Here is an 18,248-nt window from a genome sequence, read left to right on the forward strand (position 1 = left end):
CAGTTTTCCAAAATGTTGAACTATTCCTTTAACAGTGCAACACAGCACTGTTCCAGTGGCTAATAGCAGGGCTGTGGTGGCTGCACCGTCCCCTAGAATCACTGCTGCTCGGCCTTGGAGAGAGCTTCACCTCAGCCCTGACTGCTTTCCCTTTGCCCCTGTCACTGATGCTTTTAGCACATTTTAACATGTTGATATGACTGATGAGTCATTTCAACCTCTGTCTCTGCCTCAGCTCTACTTCACACCTGAGTTTTATTCCTAAAAATCCTCTGGGTGAACTTCCCAGGCTGTCGCTGTCTGGAGTATTAGTTCAACAACTTTACTTAATTTGTTTATTTAGTCAGGACAGTGCATATTAATGGGCAGTGAGTGCAAGAGTACCCACTGTAAATACACCAGACTTAGCACATGTGCTAAATTACATCTGTAGTCCCCAAAACAATACAACAATTCACATAAAAAGTCCATAAAGACAGAGGACCAGTAGAATAACAGAAGAAGTACATTTACATAGTTACAGGAGGGTTGGACATGATTCTTTGAAATACAAAAAATATATATATATATCTATATACAGTTGCGATTGACATGATTTATTTAAATATAAAAATATATATATATATCCATACAGATGTGGCTGACATGGTTTGTTGAATTATAAAAAAATATATATATCTATACAGTTGTGCTTGACATGATTAATTGAAATACAACAACAACAACGATCTCCCACACCTGCTAACACTCACTATGAATGACCAGGTGAGGTCACAGGTGAGTGAGAAGGTGTTGCTGACCTCACCTGAAGTATCTGACAAACACACACAGTGATTTAATATAATCTTAATGTGACACTCATGTGTTTGTGTGTGTTTGTTGTGTAACTGTGATAATCAACAGTTGACAGTGACAAACAGCTGGTGGCCATTTTGACCCTTTCTGATCTGAGCCACGTCCTGACGTCAGAGCTTTGTGTGGTGTAGTTCAACAGGTTCAGGTGAGATTCTGCCTAATGTGACGTCAGTGCCCCCTACTGTCATAAATCTGCACCTGCATCACAGAGCAAAGGAGGAAAGCACAGGATTATGGGTAATGGTCACATCAACAGAGGATTTGCTTTTAGGTAAAGAGTGAGAAGAACTCTGTAAAGAAGAAGAAAATGAGCTGGAGTGTCATTCTTCAGAGACGTTTCACTGCTTCACTTCCACTAACACTGAGTCACAGCACATTTTTACAAACTTTAGTGAACTATTTCATTTTCTTCAGCTGCTGTGAGGAACATGGAGCTGGGCTTAGTAGTAGTAGTAGTTTATTCAATCTTTTTTTTTTTTACACAAAATTATTTACAGTTGAGCATCAATCACAGTCAGTCAACCTTCCATAATACCATCATTCGTTCAACTAGTTCATAAATAGATGGAAAAGGTGTAGGCTGAAGCTATCTAGCTTATAGATGCCTACTCTTTAGTTACATTTTCCATTATACCCATTAGAGCTCTTCATGATTTCAGAGTCATAGAAAGAAACAAGTCTCTTTCCTTGAACATTTTTTGAATATTATTAAGGAGTACATTTTTCTTGGCTTTGTATATTATCTGTGCAGTTTTAATTTTTACTATGTCAACAAACTTTAATAATCTCCATTTGATAAACAGATTATTGGTGTGGTGGTTTACATAAAGACAAAACATTTTTAAAAAAACTGCATAAAACAACATAAAAACAAAAAACAAGAAAACACAGAGTTAAAAACAGGAGCAGAAGAATAAAAAAGTAAAATAAAATAGATACAGTTTTAAGTTGCAGAAGTAAGTGATCCGGTGGTCTTGGCTAATGTTGCGTTCCAGGCAGGCTTTTGAAACCGTAAATTACAGCTTCAAGTCACGACTTACGACTTTGTAGCGTTCCAGGCAACCCACTCGTGTTTCTCCGACTTGTTTTACCTGTGAAAGTCACTATAACGGCCACTCGTAACTTCTGACCCGTGAACTCGTACCAGATCGAACTGGTACCACTTCACAGGTCGGAAAAACACGAGTTACGGGCTGCCCTGAACGCACCATAACTTTGTGTCAGCCGATGGAGTTAGCAGCCCCCGCCCTCGTCATGGATCTATTGGTCCTCGTCCCTACGTCACCACATTCACACGCATCCCTTGGCTGCACACACAGCCCTTCATGCCGTTCTCTCTCCTCATTGGATAAAGGTTGTAGGATACAAGGAAAGTTTTCTCCTGGGCTCAGAGCAGAGCAGAGTGACTGACAGACCCGTGTTTCGTTCCAAACACTCTATAGAAGTGATTGCTGTCGGAAGATACAACTATTTAAGACTTATATTAACACAAATATATCACTTACTTCTGCTTTAAAAAGAGCTCAGCTATAAGCACATGAAAAGAGAATTGTTTTTAACCTGGATTTAAACGTGCTTACAGTTGGGGCTGATCTCAGTTCTGCTGGTAGTTTGTTCCAGTTGTGAGCAGCATCACAGCTAAATGCTGCTTCACCATGTCTGGTCTGAACTCTGTGCTCCACTATCTGACCGGAGTCAGTAGATCTCAGAGCTCTACTGGGTTTATACTCTACTAACATGTCATTCATGTATTCTGGACCTAAACCATTCAGTGATTTGTAAACCAGGAGCAGAACTTTAAAATCTATTCTCTTAAGGCGGCACAGTGGGCTGTGATTCTGCTGGGTCCAGTGATTTTTGGATATAGGCTCATGCTGAACATTGTATTGATAAACTCATCAGTCATTCTGTGCTTATTGGGATTTAGCAGATCAGTGTTTAATAGATAACGTTTAGCTTCATTGTTGAAAAGCACTGTGCTGTGGAGCCGTGGTTCTGCTGGAGTTCTTCACCAGCCTCTGACAGAACCTCCTGAACCTGAAGAAGGTTTGAACTGAGGCTCAACAAGACTTTACAGCTCTGGTCCCAGCAGCACCACGCCCCGTAACCCATAATCTCTTGTTTATGACAGATAAGACTACACAAATATACACATATATGATAAATAATGTTATCCACCGCTCCATGGATTGTCTTCTGTTCAGCTTCATTGAAAACAAATGCACATGGCCAGGTGGGGGAGGAGGGTTAGCAACACAGATGAGAAGCTGCCAGACTTGTATAGTTCCCCTTTAAATGTCGAATATCAGTAAATGTATTGATTGTAATGTGTCAGTGGTAGGGTTGCAAAATTCCAGGAATTTTCAAAGTTGGAAACTTTCCTTGGGAATTAATGGGAATATATTGGAATTAACAGGAATATATGGGAATAAACGGGAATAAATCCGGAATTTACAGAATTCCAGTTTACAAAATTCCAGTTCAAATTCCAAATTCCAGTTCCTTAACAGGGAACTTAAATATAGTTGGGGGAAAATATATTGTAGCATAATCTTGGCTAAAACAACCAGATTTAATGCAAGTACACTTGAATATCTATGCTATTCCTCAGTCACATGCACGGACTACTCAGTACGGGTTACTCAACATTCATGTTTTTGTTGTTCAGTAAAAGAATTGATTGTTCATATAAGAATTAAAACTTGATAAAGTTCTACTCACAAATAAATCTGTTGAAATGTCATGTTTTTTAATTGTATTATTTTGCATGGATGTCTGCTTATGACAAAACTAAATATTTCCATTTATGTTCTACAGTTTGTTTAAGTTACCCCCAATTTCCAGTTAATTCCCATAAATTCCCATAATTCTCATGGAAGGTTTCCAATTTGGAATATTTCCAAAATTCCCAAATTTAATATCCCATGGAAAGTTTCTGGAAATTTACCAGAAATTTACTGGAAATGTTCCGCCCCTTTGCAACCCTAGTCAGTGGTTAATGTTTGATACAGTTGATATTTGACTGTTTGCTAAAGCTCATTGTATCTGTCCTGTAGCTTTTACAGTGTTTGATAAAATGGCTCAAAGTCCAGTAAATTCCTGTTCAAAGCAGGAGGTCAGCTTGTGGAAACATCAGTGTGCTTCACCATGGTCTGACTGGAGTTTTCTTCACTAACAGCTTATCCTTCATGGATGCTGACGACCTGTGAGCTCCATGAAGGCTCATGACAGAGGCTCATCACAGCTGCTGCTGCTACATCACATGCTGTCCACCTGGATTCATCAGCCAGCACATCTTCCCATGTGTCACAGCTGATCTACAGGGATTCAGGCAGTGTTCACACAGACTCTACACAAAGGTCAGAGACAGTCACATCCACCAACACTGATACACAACTCTGAGGATTGATCTATTAATATTAACTTTATTAAGTTACGAAGATGGTCGGCTACACAGCTGATGAGTTTCTAAGACTGAAATGGTCTGGGTATCATCAGATAATCCTTTTTTTTTTCTTTTTCTAAATAAAAAAACCTTTAAATCTGCTGTTTCAAAATTAAAATGGAAGAAAAACCTTTTGGAATCAGAATAGAAAAAACAAAAACTGTCAAAATTGTACATCTTTGGTGTTTGACAGTTTATTTTATTTTGCTTTTAGATTTTTTCACTCTTGATGTCCTCTTCCTGTCTGTGCACCGTCTCGGTCAAATGAGAATGAAAAGGAGACACCATGTCTTAATGAGAGTACTTGTATAAATAATGGTTAAATAAAAAATGAAATGAAATGAAAGGAATAATTCTAAAGACTCAGAATTTTTTTCTTTTTTTACTTTTTGGATTTTCTTTCTTTCTGTTAAGAAACAAAAACCAAATTGACCAAATGATTTTGTTTCTAGTCTTTGGTTTAGAATTAAAAATCAGATACATCCATATGAATATGGTTTCTGGTTTCAAAATAAATAATGATAAAAACTAATTTTAAAAAAGAAGAAGAATTTCATTTCTTGATTTTTACACCAAAAATCTCTTATTCTCTTTTGGTTTTAAAGTAAATCACAGCCTTGTGTTTTTAAATGATAATAAATGATGGATTATCTGAAGAGACTCAGACCTGAAACAGTGAACATTTAACACTCACCTGTTCATATTACTGTAATATCAATGTAACGTAGTGCCACCTAACAACCACAAGGGGTCAGGGCATGAACATGAATGAACACTCATCTGAAAGTGGTGTGTTGAGGTAGAAGGTCACATGAGCAGGCTGGACTGCAGGCTCACTTCACTGTGTTTCAGAGTGGACTGGTTTCTGGCTCTAGTCTGAGCAACATGACTGGGAACACAGTCAGTCCACTGTTGAAGAACCATAACAACTGTAACCTACAGACTACATGAGTATAGTAGTTACAGGAGAAGCTTATGGGTTAAGGTAGGAGCCAGCCCATCATCTGCAATCAAACACTATGACAACTAGTATGATATATCGCCGTGACGACAGACAGGACGTTGGATGTGACGTGAGAGAAGTGACATTGTCAGCGAGCCACACGGCTGCAACAAAGGATGTAAGGAGCCACCAGAGCAGCAGAGAGAGGTGAGTTCACTCTTCACTACTATTAATGATGCACAGTAGAGTCTGTTGCAGAGCAGCGTCCATGTCAGAGATTACAAGAGTTTTTATTACAACAACTGTCACATTCACTGAAAAAGCTCGGGACTTTCGGGGTGACCTCCGTGTTATGTGGCCCACTGAATATGGCAGTAGTGGAACTCCCATCATGCCTCTGGGCTGAGCCGACGGCGTTGTGGATGTGATGCTGCGTGTTGATGAATGCTATGCTAGTGGATTAAATGGATGAGTAATGAGACTTTGAACCATGGATTTTCATCAACGACAACACTGACTAACAACAAAGATAATGTTCAGTAAAGTCAGATGTGTTAAACCTACAGTCACTGATGTTGTGCTTCATTTGTTTGAATCATCATCAGGAATCAGTGTTTAGTTGAAACTGTTTCCATTGTTACTAACAGGTGAATATTGTCTGTAACGGACTACAACTGGTCAGATGAAATGAGTACGAGAGCCTTTACTTTCTGACCTCTTTATGTTGACATGTATATTCACACAGTTTGTCTGCTGACACTTCTATACTTCTATATTTCCTGTATCATTAAGCATCAATGACAGTGAGGAGCTGCCAGTGCCGTCACCATGGTGATCCAGATGATGAGTTCTAAACCTGGTCTCTGTTTTCCAGGTCTTTAAAGGTGAATTTCAGCTCCTAAAAGAACAATCACAGGTTCAGTAACTCTCCTGCCTCTTTCTGAGCTTCTTCTCCTTTTCACATTCAGCTTCTCATTTATTTAGTTCAGTTTTTTAGTTGAAACCATCTCAAAAAGTCAAAGAATACTTTATTAATCCCTGTATGCATTAATGATCATGTAGACCAGCACATCAGAAGATTAGGTTCACTACAGGAGAACAGAGAAGCAGCAATAAGCAACGAGCAGCAGAGGTAGAAGACACAGGAGCAACAGGTACGTTTGACAATGTGTTATTGTCAATTAGTGTGAGCAAAGCAGAGAAACTGCACACAACAGCAGAGACACTCATCCTCCCTCTGCATTAGTTGTTTCTCCAACTGTAGCTTTTTAAATCACAATCAGTGTTTACAGTTTACAGATTATTTTACAGGCTGCACCTTTAGAGGCCATGAGGCGCATTGGCAGCAGTGAATCATTTCAGAAAAAGGCCTTTACACACTGAGTTGTTTTTTTTCGTCCAAAATTGCAGCACGTCAAAAAATAAATTCTACCTCATGTTGTGTCGATCATGTTTACACAACGAGTCGAAACTTTTTCATTAAAGTTTTCGGAACAGGTTCAATTTAATGCGTTTTTCGCATCCGTGAAAAGAGAGAGAGGGAGAGAGAGGGGGGGATCACCGCTGTGTGTGTGTGTGTGTCTGTGTGTGTGTGTGCGCATGTGACAGCCGCTGTTCAAGATCATGGAAATTGATCGTCTTCTGTTTAATGTGTGAGCTAATGATCAATATCTATCAAACTGGAACATTGACATCCTAAAATAAAGTGTTGAAGTGATCATGATAGTCCTGCTGCTCATTTACAAGCAGCAGATCCCCTCGCTATGGCTCCTCTCAGGATGGACACAATATTTTTATTTCTCTCTTTCATTACTCGACAAGTGAGAGAACCACAAAGTGCATCAATGCGTGATGATTTTTGTCTCCCTCTCCGGAATTTGGAACACAAAATAAAAACGCATGTGAATAAAACACAACGGACTCAGTGTGCAAAGACCTTAAGATGTCGACACCTATGGAGAGACATTTTAGTCAAAACTTGAGGAATAAATACATAAATAAATATTTGCCAGGAAATGTATCTAAAAAAAATCCAAATGTAAATGTTTGTTTATTACTGTAATTTATTTATTTACTGATTCTTTTTTACATTACAATTTTTATTTATTTCACATCAGATTATTTACAGGACAGAGATGAATACAGTTTAATAATGGAATCAGCGTCATGGTAACATCATTGTCTGGTAGGATTAGTAGCTGATGGTTTTTGTGCTGCTCTACATCAGCAGGAAATGCACATCACATATAAAACTGATTCACATTGTTTTATTTGATTCAGTGAAAACACAAAGAAAAAGAAATCCCATGTAATTCATTCTATTCAGCGTCCGTACAACATGATGTTTGTTTCCAGTTGTGTTTCTTGTTGTGTGTGTTTAGCTGTGAGCAGCTCACAAACAGCCTGTAAAGTTGAACATGAACAGTGAATCTGTTTAAAATGTGTTTTTCTCCTCAGTGACGCTGGCGGGTCCGTGTACGTTTCGTTAGTTTGATTTTTCCTTTAAACCGAACTGTCAGAAAACGAAAGTCAGCTGGTAATTTGGTTTTCCGTTTCAAACCAAAAACCAAAAAACCAAAATTCAGGCTGGTTTTTTGTTTTTTGTTTTTTTGTTTTTAAAACGAAAAAACGAGGAAACCAAAATCAAATTACGGTAAAATTTTGATTGTCTTTTTGTTTTTGATCTTAAACAACACATTAACGCCGATGACAGACCGGAAGTGTCGGAACTTCAAAATAAAAGCCCAGTGAATTGCGTTATAGCCACAGACTGTAGATGAATGGCCTATAAAATCTTTTTTTTTTCTTTGTAAATGTTGTGTTTTGAGCACATGGATACATTTTCACAGCTGTGTTTATTTTTTACACATGAGTGACAAGCTGATCGTTAATTAGTTAATCTTCCTCATGTACTGTTCTCCTCGCTGCGCTGGGTCTCTGTCTCCGTTGCGCTGTAGCGCTTCGCTTTTCTTCCATTCAGTCAGATCATTTTCACAACGTGTTCTGCGGCCCGTCTCCGGTCCCAACCGGGCTCCGGACAGGCTGTCCCTCTCTGAAGCAGAGGGTGAGGTCAGCTTCACTCCCGCATTAACGCCGATGACAGCCTGGAAGTGTCTGAACTTCAAAGTAAAAGCCCAGTGAATTGAGTTATAGCCATAGACTGTACTGTAACCTATAAATAGCCTATGAAATCTTCTTTTTTCTTTTTTTTTTGTGTTTATTTTTTACACATTAGCGGCCAAGCTCATCATTAGTTCATCTTCCTCACGTGCCTCGGTCTGTCCGTTGCGCACGCTGCAGCGCTTCGCTCCCAGGTTCAGTCAGAGCATTTTCACAGCGTGATGAGGTCAGCTTCACTCCAGTCAGTCTTCACAGACAGTCCACTAAGAGTTTCTGAACATTTCCTCCTCAGTTTGTCCCAGGCGGCGGCAGATAGTTTTTAATTTAATTTTTTATATATAGGCCTAGTATATATGGCTTGAACGCCATTATATGAGACCAGGCTATTAATTGAATACTGACTGATTGTTTTGTTATTTGAGGAATATAGCTATATTACGATCTGCTGCAGTAACGTTTGCCACCTTGTGGAATAATGCTGCATGGGGCTGGGTGATAGAGACTGAGACTCAACCCGACCCTGAGATCTCCAACCCCGGGCATATTTGGCAGGTGGCAGCGGCCCCTTTATGGTTCTTTTCTACTCTTTTCAGTCACATGAGATCCAGTCCCAGACCTCGGCTACAGTCCGGGATTTCATCAGGCTCCCTTCCCGGCACAGGGCACTATTGGCAGCTTAGATGAGGGGAATCGCCGTGCGTAATGGTCGCGCGTAATGACAGCTCCTCGCCGGTGAAACACAATAAACTGCGCTACTTCTTGCATGTTTGTCTCATGACATGGTGGAGCCGTCACAGAAGTCCGCTGTGAAAATGATCTGACTGAGTGGAAGCGAAGCGCTACAGCGCAACGGAGACAGAGACCCAGCGCAGCGAGGAGAACAGTGCATGAGGAAGATGAGTTAACAATCAGCTTCGCTATGTGTAAAAATAAACACAGCTGTGAAAATGTATCCATGTGCTCAAAACACAACATTTACAAAGAAAAAAAAAAGATTTTATAGGCCATTCATCTACAGTCTGTGGCTATAACGCAATTCACTGGGCTTTTATTTTGAAGTTCCGACACTTCCGGTCTGTCATCGGCGTTAATGTGTTGTTTAAGATCAAAAACAAAAAGACAATCAAAATTTTACCGTAATTTGATTTTGGTTTCCTCGTTTTTTCGTTTTAAAACCAAAAACCAAAAAACGAAAAAACCAGCCTCAATTGTGGTTTTTTGGATTTTGGTTTGAAACGGAAAACCAAATTACCAGCTGACTTTCGTTTTCTGACAGTTCAGTTTAAAGGAAAAATCAAACTAACGAAACGTACACGGACCCTGGCGGCTCAGAGACTTTTAGCTTGGTGATATTAGGCCTCGTCCTTCATCAGCAGCTGAGTAAAAGTCACCGTGGTTTTTGTCCTGTAATAATCGACGCTTCCATCTTTAAAGGAAGAGGAAGAAGTTTACAAGAATCACTGAGAAGAGTTTAAAACATCTACTGATAAGATGTGAGTGAGAAACAGAGACAGACATGTAGAGACTGAACTGTCTGTTCAACAGTGAGAAGGTTTCTGTGACAGGAGGAGACTCTGATGCACTCAACACAGACTCAACCAGGAACCAGACCTGGACCTGGAGAGTCTAACCCAGGATAGAGAGGTTGAGTGAAGGTGGTGTTGAAGGTGTAGAGGTGGATCAGTGAGTCAGAGGAGACTCTGTAGAAGGACAGAGAGCCAGCAGGACAGTCCACATACACTGCTACTCTGTCAGAGACAGAGGAGGAGGAGGAGGAGGAGGAGGAGGAGGAGGAGGAGGAGATAGGTGTCTCTCTGTTATTGTGATAGACTCTGTAACCATCATAATCAGAGCAGAACAGACTCCAGGACTGATCGTTCAGTCCAAACCCACAGCCATAACTGTCTCCTTTCCTGCTGATTCCTCTGTAACTCACTGATAGAGAAACGGTTCCTCTCCTCTCGACCTCCCAGTAGCAGCGACCAGTCAGACCAGTTGAACACAGCAGCTGAAGCCAGTAGTCAAATCTGTCTGGATGATCAGGATATGACTGCAGCTCCATCACCCGTGTTGCCTTCCTGTTGTTGTCAGACAGTTTGATCCATGTGTTCACTGTGTTTGTGTCGATTGTGAGTGGACAGGAATCTGATGGAGAGAACAAGACACAGCTGCAGTTATTGATCATGTGATCAGTTATTGACAGTTTGATGAAGACTCATGAGGTCAGTAGCTGGGTTTCCATCCAAGTCGTATCGAATTTAAAAGCGGATTTTGTGAAAATGCGCAAAAAGCAAAGCGAATTTATGCCCGTTTCCATTCATTATTGTCTTGCGATTACCGTGAGATTACGTCATAAGAGAGCGTGAATGTATCCAACAGTTGACACTCAGCTGACACTCAACATCATGGACAATTTACGTACTTTCCGGACTATAGACGCACCTGTATAATCCGCACCAGCTACATTTTAAAAGAAAATACATATAGCCTATAGGCCGCACTTGAATATAAGCTGCAGGTTTTCATGTTGTAACATGAGATATTTACACAGAAAGACAGTAGGAACTGTGACAGTCCGCTCTCTTTTCCGCTGTTTTGGTTATGCTCCTCTGCACGATCTGATATCACCAAGTAATTAACAGCCCAGGATCAATGTCCAAGTTGTTCGTCCAGGAGCACTGTTTAAACCAACCAATCAGGGGTCATTTGTGCGTTGTGATGTCATTGACAGTGCGACGTGAAAAATTCAATGTGCGTTAGCCTGCCTCCTTTTTTGTAGCCTGCCTTCATTTCACCAAAAAGGTAAGAGCATTTCCAAATTCGACTTTTGATTGTTTTTTAAAACATTTGTGAGAAAAAAAAGGCTTGATGAAAGCTAACAACTAGCAACTAGCCAATTGTTAGCCTAAGTAATACTTTTGCATGGTTTTTAAAACATTTGCGAGAAAAAAAGTCTTAATAAGCAGGTAGGTGAATGTTTTCCGTGTTGGATAAGGTAGCTAGTTTGCTAACAACTAGCAACTAGCCGATTGTTAGCCTAACTGTTAAAACTAGCCAGAACAGTGAACAGTGGGTGAACTGTGCAGTTATTGCCTTGGGAAATATTCAGAATTACTGTCAGATAATGCATTTTGCCTTGATAATGAGTAGTTACTTTTGAGGGGCAGAGTGGTGAAGCAGCAGAGTTCATAATATTTCTGAACAGGATGCGTTGTACGTAGCTTTGTAAACTGTTAGCAGGGAAACAGGCTAATGTAAATAATAGCTGTTAGACGAGGTAATTCATCAATAGCTAACTGTAGGCTACTCACCTCAATTTTGACAGAGAATGATGGCAACAGGCTAATCTAGGCCAGGCCGATAACCCCACACATTTTGCTTATCTGTGCTATCAAAATTTTAATCCAGGAGCAATATAGTATCACATTTATCCAGGACCACTGTTCATCACCAGTCCAGGACAGTCAGTCTCACTTTCCACTCATTGTTAATCCAGGACTGATACAGCATCACATTCATCCTGGACTGTTGTTACAAGATCTTTAGTCCAGGACAGTCATCACCTTGACGTGGACTGTTCTTCATCAGTCCAGGACAATCACAGTCTCACTCTCCTCTCATTAAGTTTCAATCATACTGATACAGCATGACATTCATCCTGGACTGTTGTTACTTACCTTTCGTCAGAGTCTATGGTGTCAGTGTTCATCCAACAGCAATAGTATCACATTTATCCAGGACCACTGTTCATCACCAGTCCAGGACAGTCAGTCTCACTTTCCACTCATTGTTAATCCAGGACTGATAAAGCATCACATTCATCCTGGACTGTTGTTACAAGATCTTTAGTCCAGGACAGTCATCATCTTGACGTGGACTTCTTCTTCATCAGTCCAGGACTGATATAGCATCACATTCATCCTGGACTGTTGTTACAAGATCTTTAGTCCAGGACAGTCATCATCTTGACGTGGACTTCTTCTTCATCAGTCCACGGCAGGGCGAGTCTCAGTCTATGGTCTCAGTGTTCATCCAAGAGCAATATAGTATCACATTCATCCTCATGATATACCAATCATACCAATACGTGCATGTCAAGCAAACCTCTCAAATAAGACCTCAATTGTAATAAATAAAAGCATCTTAACACTGGCCGTACTGTAGGGTTAGACCTACTATTTGACCTGCTTGAGCAAACTGAGGTTGCTGATCAGCCTGCTGTCTGCATTTTTTTATACTCTGATCGATTTGTAGTAGGGCTGGGTACCAATTTGATTTAACAAGGTCACAAGGTAGGGTTTAAAATTACTCTGGATTATTACTTTAAATCAAATATAGGGTGTGGTGTTAAGAATTGTGCTCATTTTTCTTTCAGGGATGGAAGATCTTATTAAAATGAATGGAGAGTTGGAGACGGAGAACTGAACTCTGCCCAGAATCGACGAGTCCGGCGGACGCGGGCCCAGAAGAAAGCCCGTGTGGAGATGGATATCGAAGTCGGCGGCCGTCAGCGGCACTAGGCAAGGCAAGGCAAGGCAATTTTATTTGTATAGCCCGTTTTTACAAACAGTTTGTCTCAAAGGGCTTTACATGGCATCGTAACAACATCCTCTGTCCTTAGACCCTCACATCCACTGAGGAAAAACTCCATGGAAAACCTAGTGGTGAGTATGTGTTTGTTGTGTTTGCTGCCACAGATGGTCCATGGATGATAGCTAACGTTAGCTTGTCTGCAGCTGAAGGCTTTAGCTCTCGCTCCCTGACGTAGGCTACTACCGCGACATGTAAACACACATTTCAGGACTGCTGACTTGTATCATCAGAGCAGCCTCCTTTCAAATTTAATAGAGGGGGGACAATACCTGACAATAATATTCTCATCTGTCAGAATGTGCCTGCTGTAAAGGATAATATAATCATAGCTGAAAATCACAGGTTATTATGTCTGTTCTGATTTTACAAGTCAATGTGTGACTGTGTGTGTGTGTGTGTGTGTGTAGTTAAATATCCTTTTTTCCCCCTCTTTTCTTTATTTCTAACTGTTGATAACTTTACTTTTTTGTTCTCTAAATTGCAGTCCAAAATCTGGATCAGGCCGTTTCCTGGTATACAAGAAAATTCTCTGGCTGTTTGGTCTCCTGCTTTCAAGCGTGTTGGGATGGACCGAAACACTGCTCCAACCGCAGAGAGCTGCCCCCAGCAAATATAAGGAACTGACTTAATTTTTTGATACAGAAAAAAAAAAATTAAATAGGCTACAGAAAGATTTTTTTCAAAGAATTATTTGCTGAACTTAAACTTCTGTGATCCACTGTTGGTGTTGGCAAGTTTTTATTCAGCCATGCTTACCCTTGTTTTACATCAACAGAACAGTTGTACAGTTACAATATGTTGGGAAGTTGCAATAAATACAATGCAATATAAACTATCCCTTTGTGTTGTGTCTCTCCTTGGTCTGTTAAGATAACCAAGACTTTTATGAGTCTTGAGGCATTGCCAGCCTTAATATCTCATTTGTAAATGCTCTACAAGGCATAGATAGTGCCCACTTTAGATGAGCTCACACAAAATACTTAATTAACGAGTAGTAAGTGCTTTGTAACTGCCTGAATTCATGAATTCCTGCATTAATAACTGTTTATAAGTGATCCATTGGAAATTAAATTTGTGAGTTTTTATAAAACATTTACTAACACTCACTAACCATTCATACTGGACGTGTAAGAGCGCTTGGGAATGCTGAATCCATCATTTATATATATATATATAATATATATAAGCTTATTAATGAAGAGTAAAACATTTACAACTGTGATTGTAAACCACATACTAATGAGTAATAACGTCAGAAACATGCTTTATAAATGATGAATTCAGTGTTTACTAATCCATAACTACTGTGCTTACCAATGAGTAAAACATTTATAACTATGTTTACTAACTACATACTAATGAGTATTCATATGTTATAAATTATGAATTCAATATTTATTCATGCTTAACTAATGCTTAATAGGGTGTACTCATTATAAAGTGTTACCCAAAAGTATTTTTGAAATTACATTAAGCATAAAAACTATAAAATCAAATGTAATATTCACTTGATAAATATTGACAATAAAGTGTGTCAATACCTTACACTGGAGGTAAATCAGTGCGTCTATTGCCTGTTGAAGAAGCATATGGGTCAACTACTGTACATTTTCAACAAACAAAAAACATCAAGTTATTAAAACTACTACCCTAAATCTCATTGTATCTCGGACAAAATCATAACAACAGGGACAATTACATTTCAGACCAAATGACAATTCAGGAATACAAGATATAATATTCTAATAACAGTAAACCATAGCTATAAGGCTGTGATTGTCCTGGGCTAATAATAAATAACAGTCCGCAACAGTCCGGATAAAAGTAGTGCTATGGTGATCCTAGATTAAAGTGCAGGAGTCCTGGACTAAAGATAGGCCTAAGCAAAAACAGCCCAGGATGAATGTGATACTGTATCAGTATGATTAAAACTTAATGAGAGGAGAGTGAGACTGTGATTGTCCTGGACTGATGAAGAACAGTCCACGTCAAGGTGATGACTGTCCTGGACTAAAGATCTTGTAACAACAGTCCAGGATGAATGTGATGAGTGGAACAATGAGTGGAAAGTGAGACTGACTGTCCTGGACTGGTGATGAACAGTGGTCCTGGATAAATGTGATACTATATTGCTCCTGGATTAAAATTTTGATAGCACAGATAAGCAAAATGTGTGGGGTTATCGGCCTGGCCTAGATTAGCCTGTTGCCATCATTCTCTGTCAAAATTGAGGTGAGTAGCCTACAGTTAGCTATTGATGAATTACCTCGTCTAACAGCTATTATTTACATTAGCCTGTTTCCCTGCTAACAGTTTACAAAGCTACGTACAACGCATCCTGTTCAGAAATATTATGAACTCTGCTGCTTCACCACTCTGCCCCTCAAAAGTAACTACTCATTATCAAGGCAAAATGCATTATCTGACAGTAATTCTGAATATTTCCCAAGGCAATAACTGCACAGTTCACCCACTGTTCACTGTTCTGGCTAGTTTTAACAGTTAGGCTAACAATCGGCTAGTTGCTAGTTGTTAGCAAACTAGCTACCTTATCCAACACGGAAAACATTCACCTACCTGCTTATTAGGCTAAGACTTTTTTTTCTCGCAAATGTTTTAAAACCAAGCAAAAGTATTACTTAGGCTAACAATTGGCTAGTTGCTAGTTGTTAGCAAATTAGCTACCTTATTAACAAATCACAAATGTTTTAAAAACAATCAAAAGTCGAATTTGGAAATGCTTGGTGAAATGAAGGCAGGCTACAAAAAAGGAGGCAGGCTAACGCACATTGAATTTTTCACGTCGCACTGTCAATGACATCACAACTGACCCCTGATTGGTTGGTTGTAACAGTGCTCCTGGACGAACAACTTGGACATTGATCCTGGGCTGTTAATTACTTGGTGATATCAGATCGTGCATGCTCCTCTCGCCCATGTGCATCTGTTTACATACGAAGCCGGTGAAAAATCAATAAGTTACATAACGATGTTACGGCGTGTGTTTGTGTAGTCTTAACCGTCATAAACAAAAGATTATGGGTTACGGAGCGCGTTTGTGTTGCGGTGCAGAGAGGAGAGCTGGGAGACCGGGGCGTCGCTGGGTGAAGTCCAGCAGCTTCACCCACAAACTCTGCCTCAATTCGCATCATCTGTTTCCATCACAAAAACTCGCATTTCCTTTATTCGATACGCTGACAAATCCACCCCCTCCAAGCGTATAAACTTTTATGCGCATTTACTGCCTTTATTCGAATTTCTGGCGTTTCCATTCAAGTATTTATGCGCATTTTCACAAAATGCGCATAAGAAAAGGTGGATGGAAACCCAACTAATGATGTGACAGTGTGAAGATGGTTGAATGTGCTGCTCAAAGTAAAAACAGACTTACACTTCCTCAGACCTGGTGTCAACCATGGGACTCCAGCAGGCTCCACCCTGAAAGGAGGAGGGGGGTCAGAGCAGCACCTTCTCTGTCAGCATGCACACATGGACATTACATGGCTCTCACACACACACTGTTTTATCACTGTGTTCACATGGAGGCTTGTATGTCTGGATGAACACTGAGCACAGAGAAGAAGGAGCTGGAGTCTTTATCTAGTGATGATACAGAGCAGGAGGAGACCAGGAGGAAACACTTCATCATGTCTTTTCTCCATGTCATGTCACTGCAGTGTGAGACACACACTTTCACTCTCTGACTCTCAAGCTGCACAAACACACGTCACAGCAAAGAAGATGAAGACACAACAGGTGGAGCCGACCGGCCCAGATATCCCACAATGCACCAGGAAAGGAGGAGAAGAAGATACGTTTGTTAGAGCTCAGTGAAACACACAGTGGGTCTCATTCATGAAACGTGAGCAGCGGCAATTTACGTGGATTTCCACTAAACGTAGAAATACACAGAAATATTGCTTGTCACTGCTGCAAACTACAATTTTAATTTGCATTACTCTCTCTCATGCTCAAAATACTTTGATGCCTTTGAAACACGTCATTTAAACATGACAAAGTTAGATAGTTAAAGTATTAGAATATTTGGAGAGAGAGACGTTTGGGATCGGACACACAGGAACAGTCAAGGCTCCATCTAATGATGATAATAATGTGATATAAAACTGGAAAAACTTTTCTTCCATCAATGTGCAGCTGATATGCGATGCAGAGTGTGTGACGCTACACGTTGCTACAAGCTCGGTGGACACACACTTCATCCTGCACAATAACACAGTTGGCAGCAGTTTGGATGGAGCTGTGAGAGACGGCTGCTGCATCTGTAAGAATAGAACCTGCCTATATAACTTCATGCATGCTCCTCTACAGCTGAGGCTGTGAAGAGCCTCTTCCTCTCGTGGCTGCTGGAGCTCTGTACTTATGTGTTTTTAGTTTTTATTCTTTTTTTTATTTCATGTTGTGGGTTTACTAAGATAGGATACTTAATTCACTCCATCTGTTTCTTCCCTCCAGCCTTTGCTTACCTGTTCCAGTCACACCACTACTAACAGAAGAGAGTTACATATTTTTTCTGGACTCCCCTTCACCCAAAATGACTTAGGGGCTGTGTCCACCGGACGCGCTTTCAGCGCTCTCAGCGCTGCTTTCCCAGCGCTTAGCGCTCTCTCTCCCTCGTCAGAATGCCGCTGTTGCTAGGTTACAAAACGAGTCCTCTGACACTTCCGTGTTCCTGCCTTGTTTAATGTAAACACTACAACCAGTGTCAGAAATACACAATAGCATTAGCAGCAGCTTTTGACATGGACCCTGAGGTCGGCCTACCTTCAACACAAGTGTGGGTCATGATATAAACCGAGCCACGTCTCCGGTTGTGTTGCTGTCGGTAACGTAAGTCCCGCCCCTTCTTGATTCTGATTGGTCAGTGCGGTGAAAAGTGACATTGACGAGCGTAGCGCTGTTCTAAAAGTTGAACAGATTTCAACTCGAAGCGCTCTGAGCGCCGCGACAAAAAGAAGCAAGCGCCCAGGGCGTTTTACCGCCGAGGGCGCTGAGCGCTGTGAGCGCCCAACTCAATAGGGTTTGAATGTAAAATAGACGCCCAGAGCGCTGAAAACGCGTCTGGTGGACACGGCCCCTTATGGCGCATTTCCACTAGCACGGCTCGGCTCGATACGGCTCGGCTCGGCACGGCTCGGTTGTGTTTCCATTACAACTGAGTATCACTATTGCCGCCGTGACGTCATTTACACGGCGCCGAGCAACGCTCTAAACTCTGTAAATATATAACTTTAGCAACATTCGAAATATTTTCAGGCGAGAAAGTAGTCGTTT

At 40.6% G+C, this 18,248-nt stretch overlaps 1 protein-coding gene and 1 pseudogene across 2 annotated transcripts in view; both read right to left on the reverse strand.

Moving 5' to 3' along the window:
* The window catches only part of LOC146976705 (protein NLRC3-like), an 80,114-nt pseudogene that overhangs the window by 49,826 nt on the left and 12,040 nt on the right, over positions 1-18,248 (reverse strand). The window lies entirely within an intron of this gene.
* LOC146976706 (stonustoxin subunit alpha-like) overlaps positions 9,722-18,248 on the reverse strand; it is a 160,261-nt gene continuing 151,734 nt past the window's right edge. Inside the window, exon 3 of the mRNA XM_085794658.1 lies at positions 9,722-9,907. The gene's annotated coding sequence lies outside the window, so the exon portion shown is untranslated. The remainder of the gene's footprint in view (positions 9,908-18,248) is intronic.

The sequence above is a fragment of the Trachurus japonicus genome, chromosome 13 (assembly GCF_045865225.1).
Source record: "Trachurus japonicus isolate A0001 chromosome 13, Traja_1.0".
Lineage (NCBI taxonomy): Eukaryota > Metazoa > Chordata > Actinopteri > Carangiformes > Carangidae > Trachurus > Trachurus japonicus.